This window comes from Chrysochloris asiatica, unplaced genomic scaffold, assembly GCF_000296735.1.
Source record: "Chrysochloris asiatica unplaced genomic scaffold, ChrAsi1.0 scaffold00019, whole genome shotgun sequence".
In the NCBI taxonomy this organism is placed as follows: domain Eukaryota; kingdom Metazoa; phylum Chordata; class Mammalia; order Afrosoricida; family Chrysochloridae; genus Chrysochloris; species Chrysochloris asiatica.
Genome location: NW_006408537.1, coordinates 14,021,631 through 14,032,340, shown reverse-complemented (window position 1 = coordinate 14,032,340; position 10,710 = coordinate 14,021,631).

The following is a 10,710-nucleotide window of genomic DNA, read 5'->3' as shown; positions in this document are numbered from 1 at the left end:
CAACAACAACAATATATAGTTAATGTCCATGAGATGTAAAAATCCTAAATTTAGTCTCAGTCGCCTTATTTTATATTTTGGTGGTGGTATATTTGTCATTTGTTTTATAATATCTCCTATCAGAGCTAATCTGTTCATTTCTGCCTTTTTATTTCTTTGCTCATCTGGAAGCTAAATCAACAAAACAGCTTGGAACAGTAAATCATATGTTCTCACCATGGAGTTCTTTTTTTTTTTTTTAAGGAAAAATTCACTCAGAAAATCCTCTGTTAACAGTAATAATGAAAAAAATTATATTTTTTTCCTAGAAGGAACAAAAAGTGTTAAGTATGCTAAGAGATGTATGGTGAATGTCGAAGACCAAAGGGCCAATACATTTTCATAGGTACATTAAGTAACAAATGGAGCTGCAAAGAATTATTCAGCTAAAATTCAAGCTGAATTGAACAATGCCAGAATACAGTCACTCACCTTACACGAATGCTTTCCCTGATAGGTGAACTTACACTCCACCTGAAGAGGTTCTTAGCTCTATGCCATTTTAATATTAGCTTTCATCACAATTCTAACTAGAATGTCTTTGTTTGAATCATCTTCAGATAATACTTACGCTCAGAAAACTAGTAATAAAAGAACTTTGCAGGTCTCCATGTGAACAAAACACAGATAAAGAAAATCATTAACCCATGACCAAAGCTCTCTACTAATTAATAGGAATATTTTGAAGCATATTTCCTACTCATTGTAGGAATCCTAATGACAACACAGAAAGAGAATAGAAAATACATGTTTTTCAATGAAATGGTATAAAAAGCAAGTGATCTTTTTGTTGAAAATCCCTTGAAAGTATTTGGAATCTTTTCTTGGGCAAGTGCAGGACTATAAGATATTTTCAGAGCACAGGGTTTCACATTGTTGTTATTATTAAGTGCCCTCAAGTCAGTTTCTGCCCATAGCAACCCTATATAGGATTTCCTAAGAGCGGCTGGTGAGCTTGAACTGCTGACCTTGCAGTTCAAACTCACATTGCAGTCCAGCGCATTAATCCGCAGCACCACACCAGGACTCCACAGGGTTTCATAAGCAAGGCTAATTGGTCTATGCCTCATTAGCATAATGGATGAAACCTCTCCAGGTCCAGGAGCCGCTAAAAAGGTCTTTATAAAAAGTTCCCCATGAATGCCTGTGATTTAAAGTAACAATAAACCTTATGTTTCTTGGTATTTTTCCCCTTTAAGTAATAAAATCTGTGGAATATTAAAGCAATGTGTTTTAATTTCCCTTTAATTCTATTTCTTTTCAGTCATCTGTCTCTAAAGCTGGGGCTCCTTGTCCAGAGAAGAAGGAATACCGTACAAAGCAACTGTTGAACAGCTTCGGCTTCAAACTGATGTGTGGCACTATAGAGTAAACACTGGACTGTGAATCACAAGATTGTCATTTCAAACCCATCAGCCATACCACATGAGAAAGATGATGCTTTCTGCTCCCATAAAAATTTACAGCCTCAGAGCTAGGGTGTAAATGAGTTGGAATCTCCTCTATGGCAGTGAGTTAGCATGGCAAGCAAGGCTTGATGGAAAGAAAAGCTATCTTCTAAACACTTCAGACTTCCTTAGCATATCAAGAGTGAGACCTATCAGAGTATATCTTATATTTTCACTAAATGCCTAAATCAGAGAGAATTCAAGATGGCAGGAAGAAAAAACCATAGGTTACCATTTTAGAGTGAGCCTTTTGACAGTCTGGGTTCTCTAGAGAAGCAAAACCAGTGAAGCTTACATATGTATCTATAAAGAGAAGTTTATATCAAGGAAATGGTTAACACAGTTGTAGAGGTGGGCAAGTCCCAAGTCCGTAGGTCAGATGTCAGGCTGGAGACTTCAGGTTGACATGTCTTCAGGGCTGATGAACCCCAAATTGATAGGTCAGATGGCAAGTAGGCAGGTAAAGCATGTAAAATGGAAGACTGATGTTGATGACTCTTTAGATTGGCAAACAATAGATTGGGCCACTTATCCAAGTCCAAAGAGCCAGTAGGTGAATGCTGAACCAGATACACTGTCCAGACCCAGCAAACAGCAAACAAGCTTTACCCAAGTGTCTAATATATTGGAAGCAGGTCACAAACCTGAGGAAACGTCCTCTCAAGTGATTGGTTGTTCAGAGCAGATCTCATTATAGAGTTGATTCCATTATATGAGATCTCATCATGGAGGATGACTATGTCTTAACTGCCAAACCACTGAGACTTTGTGGCCTTGTCAAGTTCAGGCAAAACCTTCACTATCACACATATATAAAGCAATACCTTAACACCCGCTATCTAAAGACTAGAACCAGTAAGATGTAAATATACCTATCAAAGTCTCTAGGTACTCCGAGGAACCACAGTATTGAATTTAGTACCATATCTAACATGTTGCATGTGTAGCAAAGTGCAATGAGTTAATAAAGTACTGATAAGCTAATTTAGCTCCAAGTGTGGCATTTGAAAACACTACATAACCATGGAAGCTGTTTTAGAGGAAACAAAAATATGCAGTATGAGGAAAGTAGAGTGGAGTTACTTAAAGATGATTGATGCTAATTTTAGAGTTGTTTGGGGCGGACAGTTGTTGTTGTTGTTGTTAAGTGCCATTGATTTGATCCTGACACATAGCTACCCTGTATAGGGTTTTTGAGGCGTGGCTAGTGAGTTTGAACCATTGACCTTGCAGTTCAAACCGACCTTGCAGTTGTGTGCTTATCCTACAGTGCCACACCAAGACTCCAGGGCAGCCAGAGAAGGGTGTTCATTGACAAGAGGTAAGTCAGCTGAAAGTAAACATCAGGAAGAGCAAACTAGTAGAAGGTGCTGAGTGGCCTAAAAGACTTTGACTGGGCAGCTGTGATAAGTAAGCCCTAAGAGAGAACAGCAACTATTAAGTTGAGTTTTATTAAGTAGTATAAGTACTGGGGCTTCCATTTAGTCATGAAAAGCAAATCTACAGAGGAAAAGAAGAGACCATACAGCAGGATACTCTGTGTTATCATAATGGAGAAGGAATTTACTTTCTGGGGTACTGCCTTGGCCATTCATAGTTTAGTAACTCTCAGTCTTCGGAACACTATATAGAAAGGTACATCTCATGTTTATGTGAGCCTCTAACTGAGATTGGCCTAGCTCTATCATTAAATTATATCCTTAAAGTCAATTCTTTAGGAAAAGAATGGGGAATTCTTATACTAGTCACCAGCTAAATTTTTTCCTAAAGTGGTATGCAAAATAGTTTGATTTTTTAAAACACTAAAGGATAAGCAAGTAATTTTGTGCACATTTATGTAATGGTCGACATGAAACTTTGCCAGTTGTGCAATTGTTATTCTTCCCTGATTCTAACTAGGACCCCAAGCTACAAATACCATCAAGTTCAATCCATCAATAACCAAGAAAATGGCCTGCTGTCTTATAATATTTACTTTTATAAGGATAAGGAAATACATACTCTCACTGATCATTAATAAGTTAAATTGTGTGCTCAATGAACTTTCTAAAAGACAGTGATTTTCCTAATAGCTTTTTGCCTTTTCTCACTTATTCTGGCATTTTAGAAACTGAAAAAGAACTATACAGAGGAGAACTGTTAAGTTTCAAATGCATGAAAAGAAAAGGCAGGTAGCACATGAGGAAGGTGAAAAGAACCTAAATGCTTTCAACATAAGAAAAGAAAGAAGTGATTATGTTTACTTTGGATTCCAGCTGAGACTGAAGTAGCATCTTTTTTTCTTTCTGCATTGACTATCAGTTTATAGCCAGAAGTACTAAGATCTCCAATTAACATGTGGACAGCAGAAATTTCAAAGTAAGGAAAATAAAAGGCAAAACATTTTTATTCCTATTCAGTCTTCTCTAACACGATTTCTTCCATTTTCATCTCACATAGGGAAATTGGTGTATGTACTGAAGAACATTGCTATTTGCCTTCTGAACATGTAATTGCTATGACACAAAAGGAACTTTGGAGCTTTATGATTTATTACTTCATCATTCTTAGAACCATCTCTGTTCATCCTCAAATCCAGGAACAGATATAGGACATATTAAAAGGGCAATGTTTTCTGGATTTCCTTTTTTAAAGGGCAAAGCACTTACAATTTTCTACATACAAACCACTTATCTTTTAACTCACTGTTTGATGAGCAACATTTAAGTGTGCTTTTTAAACCACTTCAGTTCAGGAGAACATATTTTCCCATGCTCAGTCACTTTTCAATTTTTATACGTCGTGTTTCGTTTTTTTCCTGAAAACTTCATCTATTTTAGCCTACATTCTCCTTTATATAGGATTACATTTTTCATTCAACAAAAATATTTTGTTGTTGTTGTTAGGTGCCATCAAGTAGGTACCAACTCATGCACAAGAGAAAGAAGGAAACAATGCCTGGTCTAGCATCAACCTCATAATCTTGCACAGCTTGAGTCCGTTGCTGTTGTCACTGTACCAATCCATCTCTTTGGGGGTTCTTCCTCCTTTTCATTGACCTTCCATTATACCAAGCACGATGTCCTTCTCTAGGGACTGGTCCCTCCTAATAATATGTCTGAAGAATGAGAGACAAAATGTGGCCTAAGTGGCTTTTTAAGGTGTTCAAAAGAAAAGATGTAAGTTTGAGGACTAAATTGCCCCTGACCCAAGCAACAGTATTTTCAGTAGCTTCTTATGTATGTGAAACTTGTACAAGGAAGACCGTAGAAGAATTGATGCATTGAACTATGGTGTTGGAGAATATTAAAAATACCATGGACTGCCAGAAAAACATACAAATATGTGTCTGAAGAAGTACAGCCAGAATGCTCTTCTGAAGCTGAATGCACCTCATAGCATCCCCATGCATGTCAGAGAACTGTACTCCATAGTTCCATAAATTTTTAATAGCTCATTTTTCAGAACTAGATTGTCAGAACTTTCTTCTGAGGTACCTCTTGGTGGACTCAACCAAACTTTCCATTAGTAATCAAACATATTAGCCATTTGTAGTACCAAGAACAGTTTAACACATTCCAAAACTTCCATAAATCCAGAAATGATGCAGCAGAAATTTTAGTCTCTTCTAAATAGTTCATTTGATTAGATTCCTGAGTTCAGCATTCTCTTTGGTAAATACCACAATAATACTTCAATAAAGTAAATAATTCTAACAGTAAGAATTCAGTGTGTCAGAAATAATGAGTGACTAATCTTCAAAAACATTTAATTGTATGTAGATTAAAGTACTTAACAGATTTATTGATGCTGTCATTTGGAAACCATGTAGAATAAAGAGAATAAATCAAACCACTAGAAGTGTTATAGTTTGTGAAAATAGTCCAGTGAGTAAATAATAGTCTCATATCATTAAATTAAAATGGTGGGTGTGGGGGGTGAATTGCTTCTGATTAATCTTAAATGAGGACAGTTTAAACCATCACTAATCAGAAAAAGTCCATTTAACTTGAAATATATTTTACTTCATTTTGGATGTTTATTCAATTTCATTCAAATAAATTGAAACTTTACTTTAGTGCCTAAATTATAATTTAAGTATCTATATGATTAATGTTGCCACATAGTTTTAGAAAATGAAATGCTACATTTCAGCTCATCTGAACTAATGAAATATCATTCAGTAAATTAAATCCTGATGTGTTTTGAAGGAGACATATCATTCATAGTGACTATGTATACTCTACTGATGATTTTAGGACAAAGTAAAAAATATTATAGCTAATGGCAGATGAGAACTTTTAGCAAAAACATAGAAACCTGCAATCTCTCTTAGATGTGTGTTTTTGTTCATTGTTTCATCATTTTCTAATGATTCATATTTGTATAATAAGATCTTGTTAAAATGTTGCCCAAGGGAGTACTTTATTCAAAACCTCATTTCTTCATTAAGAAATCTATTATATTTCTCATAATCTTAGCCTATCATTTTTTCCATGAATTCTTTGTATTTTACATTTTTTAAAGTGACTCAAGCAATCTATCTTGTTTGGAAATAGCAATTCCACAAAACAATGTATTGTACATTTAGTGATACAAACCCAAAGACATTACATTTGTCTAGTTTTCTATTAATATTTATGAGATTTTTGCACTATTTGTTTTCTAGATTGTATTTAATTTCATTCCCACTTTTCTAGTAAATGTGGTTGAATAAAAAAATCCAAATTGCTATTTTGTGAAGTGTACTGAAGTGTTAATGTGTAATGTGGTTTAAAATGACTAATGAAAAAGTTAATAGGATCTTTTTCTAGTCTACTTCCCAATATGTTCTATAATATGCTTGCATTATCACTTACCTTTTTAGATTTGAGTACAATATGTAAGCACTTGCCATTGTTACTAAGGTACAGTCCACTAAACTATAATACAGTACATGAGGGTAGAATAGAGTAGGTTTTTTAGACTCCAATCATATAATTGACTATGAGCTAGTTATATGTTCTGTAACATGCAAGACTCAAATTGTCTAAAATATGTTTATCTTTTCTAACTCCCAAATACGCTTTCTCCTGTTTTACCCTTGCTAATTAATGTAAACAATTGAAAGTATCTTCTTTGGGGGTCACAGGATTATAGGTCCAAATGATAATTTTGCCACTAGCTTCTGTTTTGTATTTAGCACCAGTGTCTTTAGCTTCAGAATGGAAATAACAGAAACACCATCATAGACAAAAACAATTTTAGTTGCTGTTAAATTTCCCGGTTGTTGTTGTTGTCAGGTGCCATCGAGTCAGAACCAACTCATAGCGACCCCATGCACAGCAGAACGAAACAATGTCCAATCCTGGGACAACCTCACTACTGCTGCCACACTTGAGTCCATCAATGATGCCACCTGGCCAATCCATCTCCTTAGGGGTCTTCCTCTTTTTCTCTGACCCTCCACCTTACCCAGCATGACATCCTTCTCCAGCGACTGTTTCCTCCGGACAATGTGTCAAAAGTATGAGAGACAAAGCTTAGCCATCCTGGCCTCCAAGGAGCACTCTGGCTGCACTTCTTCCAAAATAGATCTATTGGTTCTTTTGGCAGTCCATGGCACCTTCAGTATTCTCCTCCAACACCACAACTCAAAGGCATCAATTCTTCTACAATCTTCCTTATTCACTGTCCAGCTTTCACATCCATCTGAGGCTATTGAAAACACCATGGCCTGGGTCAGGCGCACCTTAGCCCTCAAGCTGACATCTCTGCTCTTCAATATTTTAAAAAGTTCCTGTGCAGCAGATTTGTCCAATGCAATACGTCGTCTAATCTCTTGACTGCTGCTTCCTCGAGTGTTGATAGTTGATCCAAGAAGAATCAAGTCCTTGACAACTTCAATCTTTTCTCCATTGATAAGAATGTTGTTTATTGGTCCAGTGGTGAGGATTTTTGTTTTCTTGACATTGAGATGTAATCCATATAGAAGGCTGTGCTCTTTGATCTTCATAAGTAAATGTTTCAAGTCCTCTTCACTTTCAGCAAGCAAGATTGTATCATCTGCATATCGCAGGTTGTTAATGAGTCTTCCTCCATTCCTGATGCCACGTTTTTCTTCATAGAACCCAGCTTCTCGTCCCTACTTGTGGCAATTATACTGTAATCGACAGAGCTTCCATTGGCAGATTTTCAGAAACAGATAGCCAGACTTTTCCTCCTAACCCATCTCAGTCTGGATGCTTGGCTGAAACCTGTCCAATCCTAGCAACATAATGAGATGTGTTAGTCAAGAATCAAATCCAGGTCTCCCACATGGAAAAGGAGAATGCTACTGAATCATCAAAGCCTCTAAAAGAGATGACACAAAGATTCAGCAACAACCCAAGCCAGAAATCTAGGACTTTTATTAGTCTCCTTTACCCTATTCCTTACAACCAATATAGACACATGTTATCCCTTCAATGTCTAAATATCTCTTAACTTGCTCCTTCCTCTTTATCCTCACTACAACATCTTTATGTCCTCACATACATGTCTTCAATCCTCACATACATGATTGATGTATCTTCCTCAATAGCCTCCCTGCCTAAACTTTAACCCCTCCAACCCAACCTCTACAAAGCATTACCAGAATAATGTCACTAATTGTCCAGATTAATGTCACTAAAGCACAACTCTGATTATTTTACTAGCTCAAATTAAACTTTTGACAGCATAAACCCAAGGTTTTGGCATGACTTTCAAGACTGGTTTGCAATGTAGCTCCAGCTTACTTTGTCAGCGTTATCTCTTACTCCTTAATATCCCCCCACCCACCCACAAGCATCAGTCATATTATCTTCACATGTTTTTCAATGTTGTTTCCTAGTATGGAATAGCAGAAAAGCAACAAATTTACCTCTTCAGATGGGATCTAAGTCATCACTTTTCATTACCATTACCATGTTGTACAGCAGAATTTGCTGTTTAAGATCTCTTAAAAGATTACTTCTTTGGTTATTACAGGAATAAAGAACTACTATAAATCAAAATTCTAATTCAAAATCCTTTCATACATGCAACACTGCTCTTTAAAGCAAATACAAACTAATGCTTTCAACAAGATCAGAGGGAAAGCTTTCCAAGTCAAAATTTGGAGGTGAGTCCAGAATTCAATTTTAATAGGATATGCCAGAGTGAATTTCTGAAAATTTACCATCAGATTTTTTACACTTTTTATATAATGTGAAGTGTAATAGAATTTAAAGTAGTGAAAATGAAAAATTGTGCTAAAAGCAACACAGTGAAATTTTTAAAAGAAGGTAAAAGCATTTAGGATATTATGAAAATACAACTAGTACACAGTAAGAATAAATTAGAGGCATCCGTTTGAAGATTGTACTCTTACTGGTATGACTTTGAGTAATGGATGACATTTTCTCCGGGCATTTTCAGTGGTCCACGTGTATCTTTCTTATGGTTATGCACTCTGAATTCACAGAAGCTGCATTCTTGTTTCTGGGTCAGGTGAAAATAAACATTTTGTTTTTTACAAAACATCCCAAAAAACCTAGCATCGGAGTACTTATCACTTACACCAGTTATTTAACTCAGTGGTCTGAACATGTTTGATAGGTTGCAATTCTGTATCTATTCCTACCTTAACTAGTTCCTTTCTTCTTCATGTAAAATAAAGATTGTTAAGGCTATACCTTTGAACGTGGTTTATTTGGGACATGTTATAATTTTTGACATGTTATCATAACATGGAGAAAGAAATCATGCTTAATATAACTGAAAGTCAGTGAAAAAGATGACGACCTTCCATAAAGTGGATTGACACGGTCTTTGCAACAATGAGGATGGCACAGGACTAAACACTGTTTCATTCTGTTTCACATAGGGTCACTGTCAGTTGGGATTGACTTATCGGCACCTAACAACAACAGCAAGCCTATAAGTGCACTCATCCACATGGCTAGAGGTCTGTATCCAATTCTTCGTATAGTTTTTCTCCATGGCAGGACAATTTGCAGGAACTGAGATGTTAAAGTTGTTTCAATACAGTCATGCATATCTATCACACTGTTAGAGCAAACACAAACTAACCAAAATCCAGATGAAAGAAGATTAAGTATAATTAATTTCTTTTCTGTCTCTATAGCTAAATCATTAGAACAGGTTTCACAACATCAACATTATTGGCAATTTGTATAAAATAATCATTTGTTGTGAGACCTGTCCTGTGCTTTGTAAGATGTTGAACGGTATCCCATGAGATATCACCTTACCATGAGATATCACCTTACCCTTTTTCTGGCAACCAAACATGTCTTCAGACATTGACAAACATCCTAGGTCAAGGACAAAAGGCACCACTAATTGAGACTCTCTGTATGAGACAGTGATGTTTTGAAGCCCAATATACCTACATAGGAGGCCTGGTGTAGCGTAGGATAAGCATTGGATCACAAGGTAGATTTGAACTTCAAAGTGACAGTTCAAACCCACTATCTGCTCCACAGAAATCTCTATGAGTTGGAACCGACTCAAGGGCACTTAACAACAACATGCCTAGATCAGGAGTCCTGGTATAGTATTGTAGAATAAGCACTAGACCAAAAGGTCAGTTTGAACTGCAAAGTGACTGTTCAAAACCACCAGCTTCTCCTACTGAAGTCTGTGGGAGCAGAGGAATGGGAAGAACCATTCGGTTTTAAGCCAGGGAAAATTGGCAACCCTTTCACCTTCTTAAAGGAGCAATACTGTCCTAGATAAGCAAGATGCCCATCCCCCAAATTTTTGCAGTTTGATTTAATCTCAAGGAAGGGAGCCTATCTGTAGCAAACCATTTACCATTCAAATCCTGAATTAATGTTGCATGCTTTCGTTTCTCCTTTCAGCATTTTGAGGCTCTTGAAGTCAGTGTCTGTAGTTTTCCTTTGAATATTTATTCTTTACTATATAAGTAGCAGTGCGGGTAGCAGGACTTCTTCTAAGTAGCAGTGCGGGTCAAGGTTTGTAAATGCTTTGTCTGATGTTCCATAGTCACCTTTTGTGCATTTTTCACTCTGGTACATCTAACTTTGCAAAAGTAACCCATGTGGAAAAATATATACATTTTTCAAAAGTTGTAAATAAAAATAACCTTTAAAAAAAATTCTGATTGTACTTTGTCTAACTACAAATACCTAGATCAAACTTGGCAAATTACAGTGAAGCATACATATATGTGTGTGCGGGTGTGTATTTATATATGTATATAGAGTCCTGGTGTAGC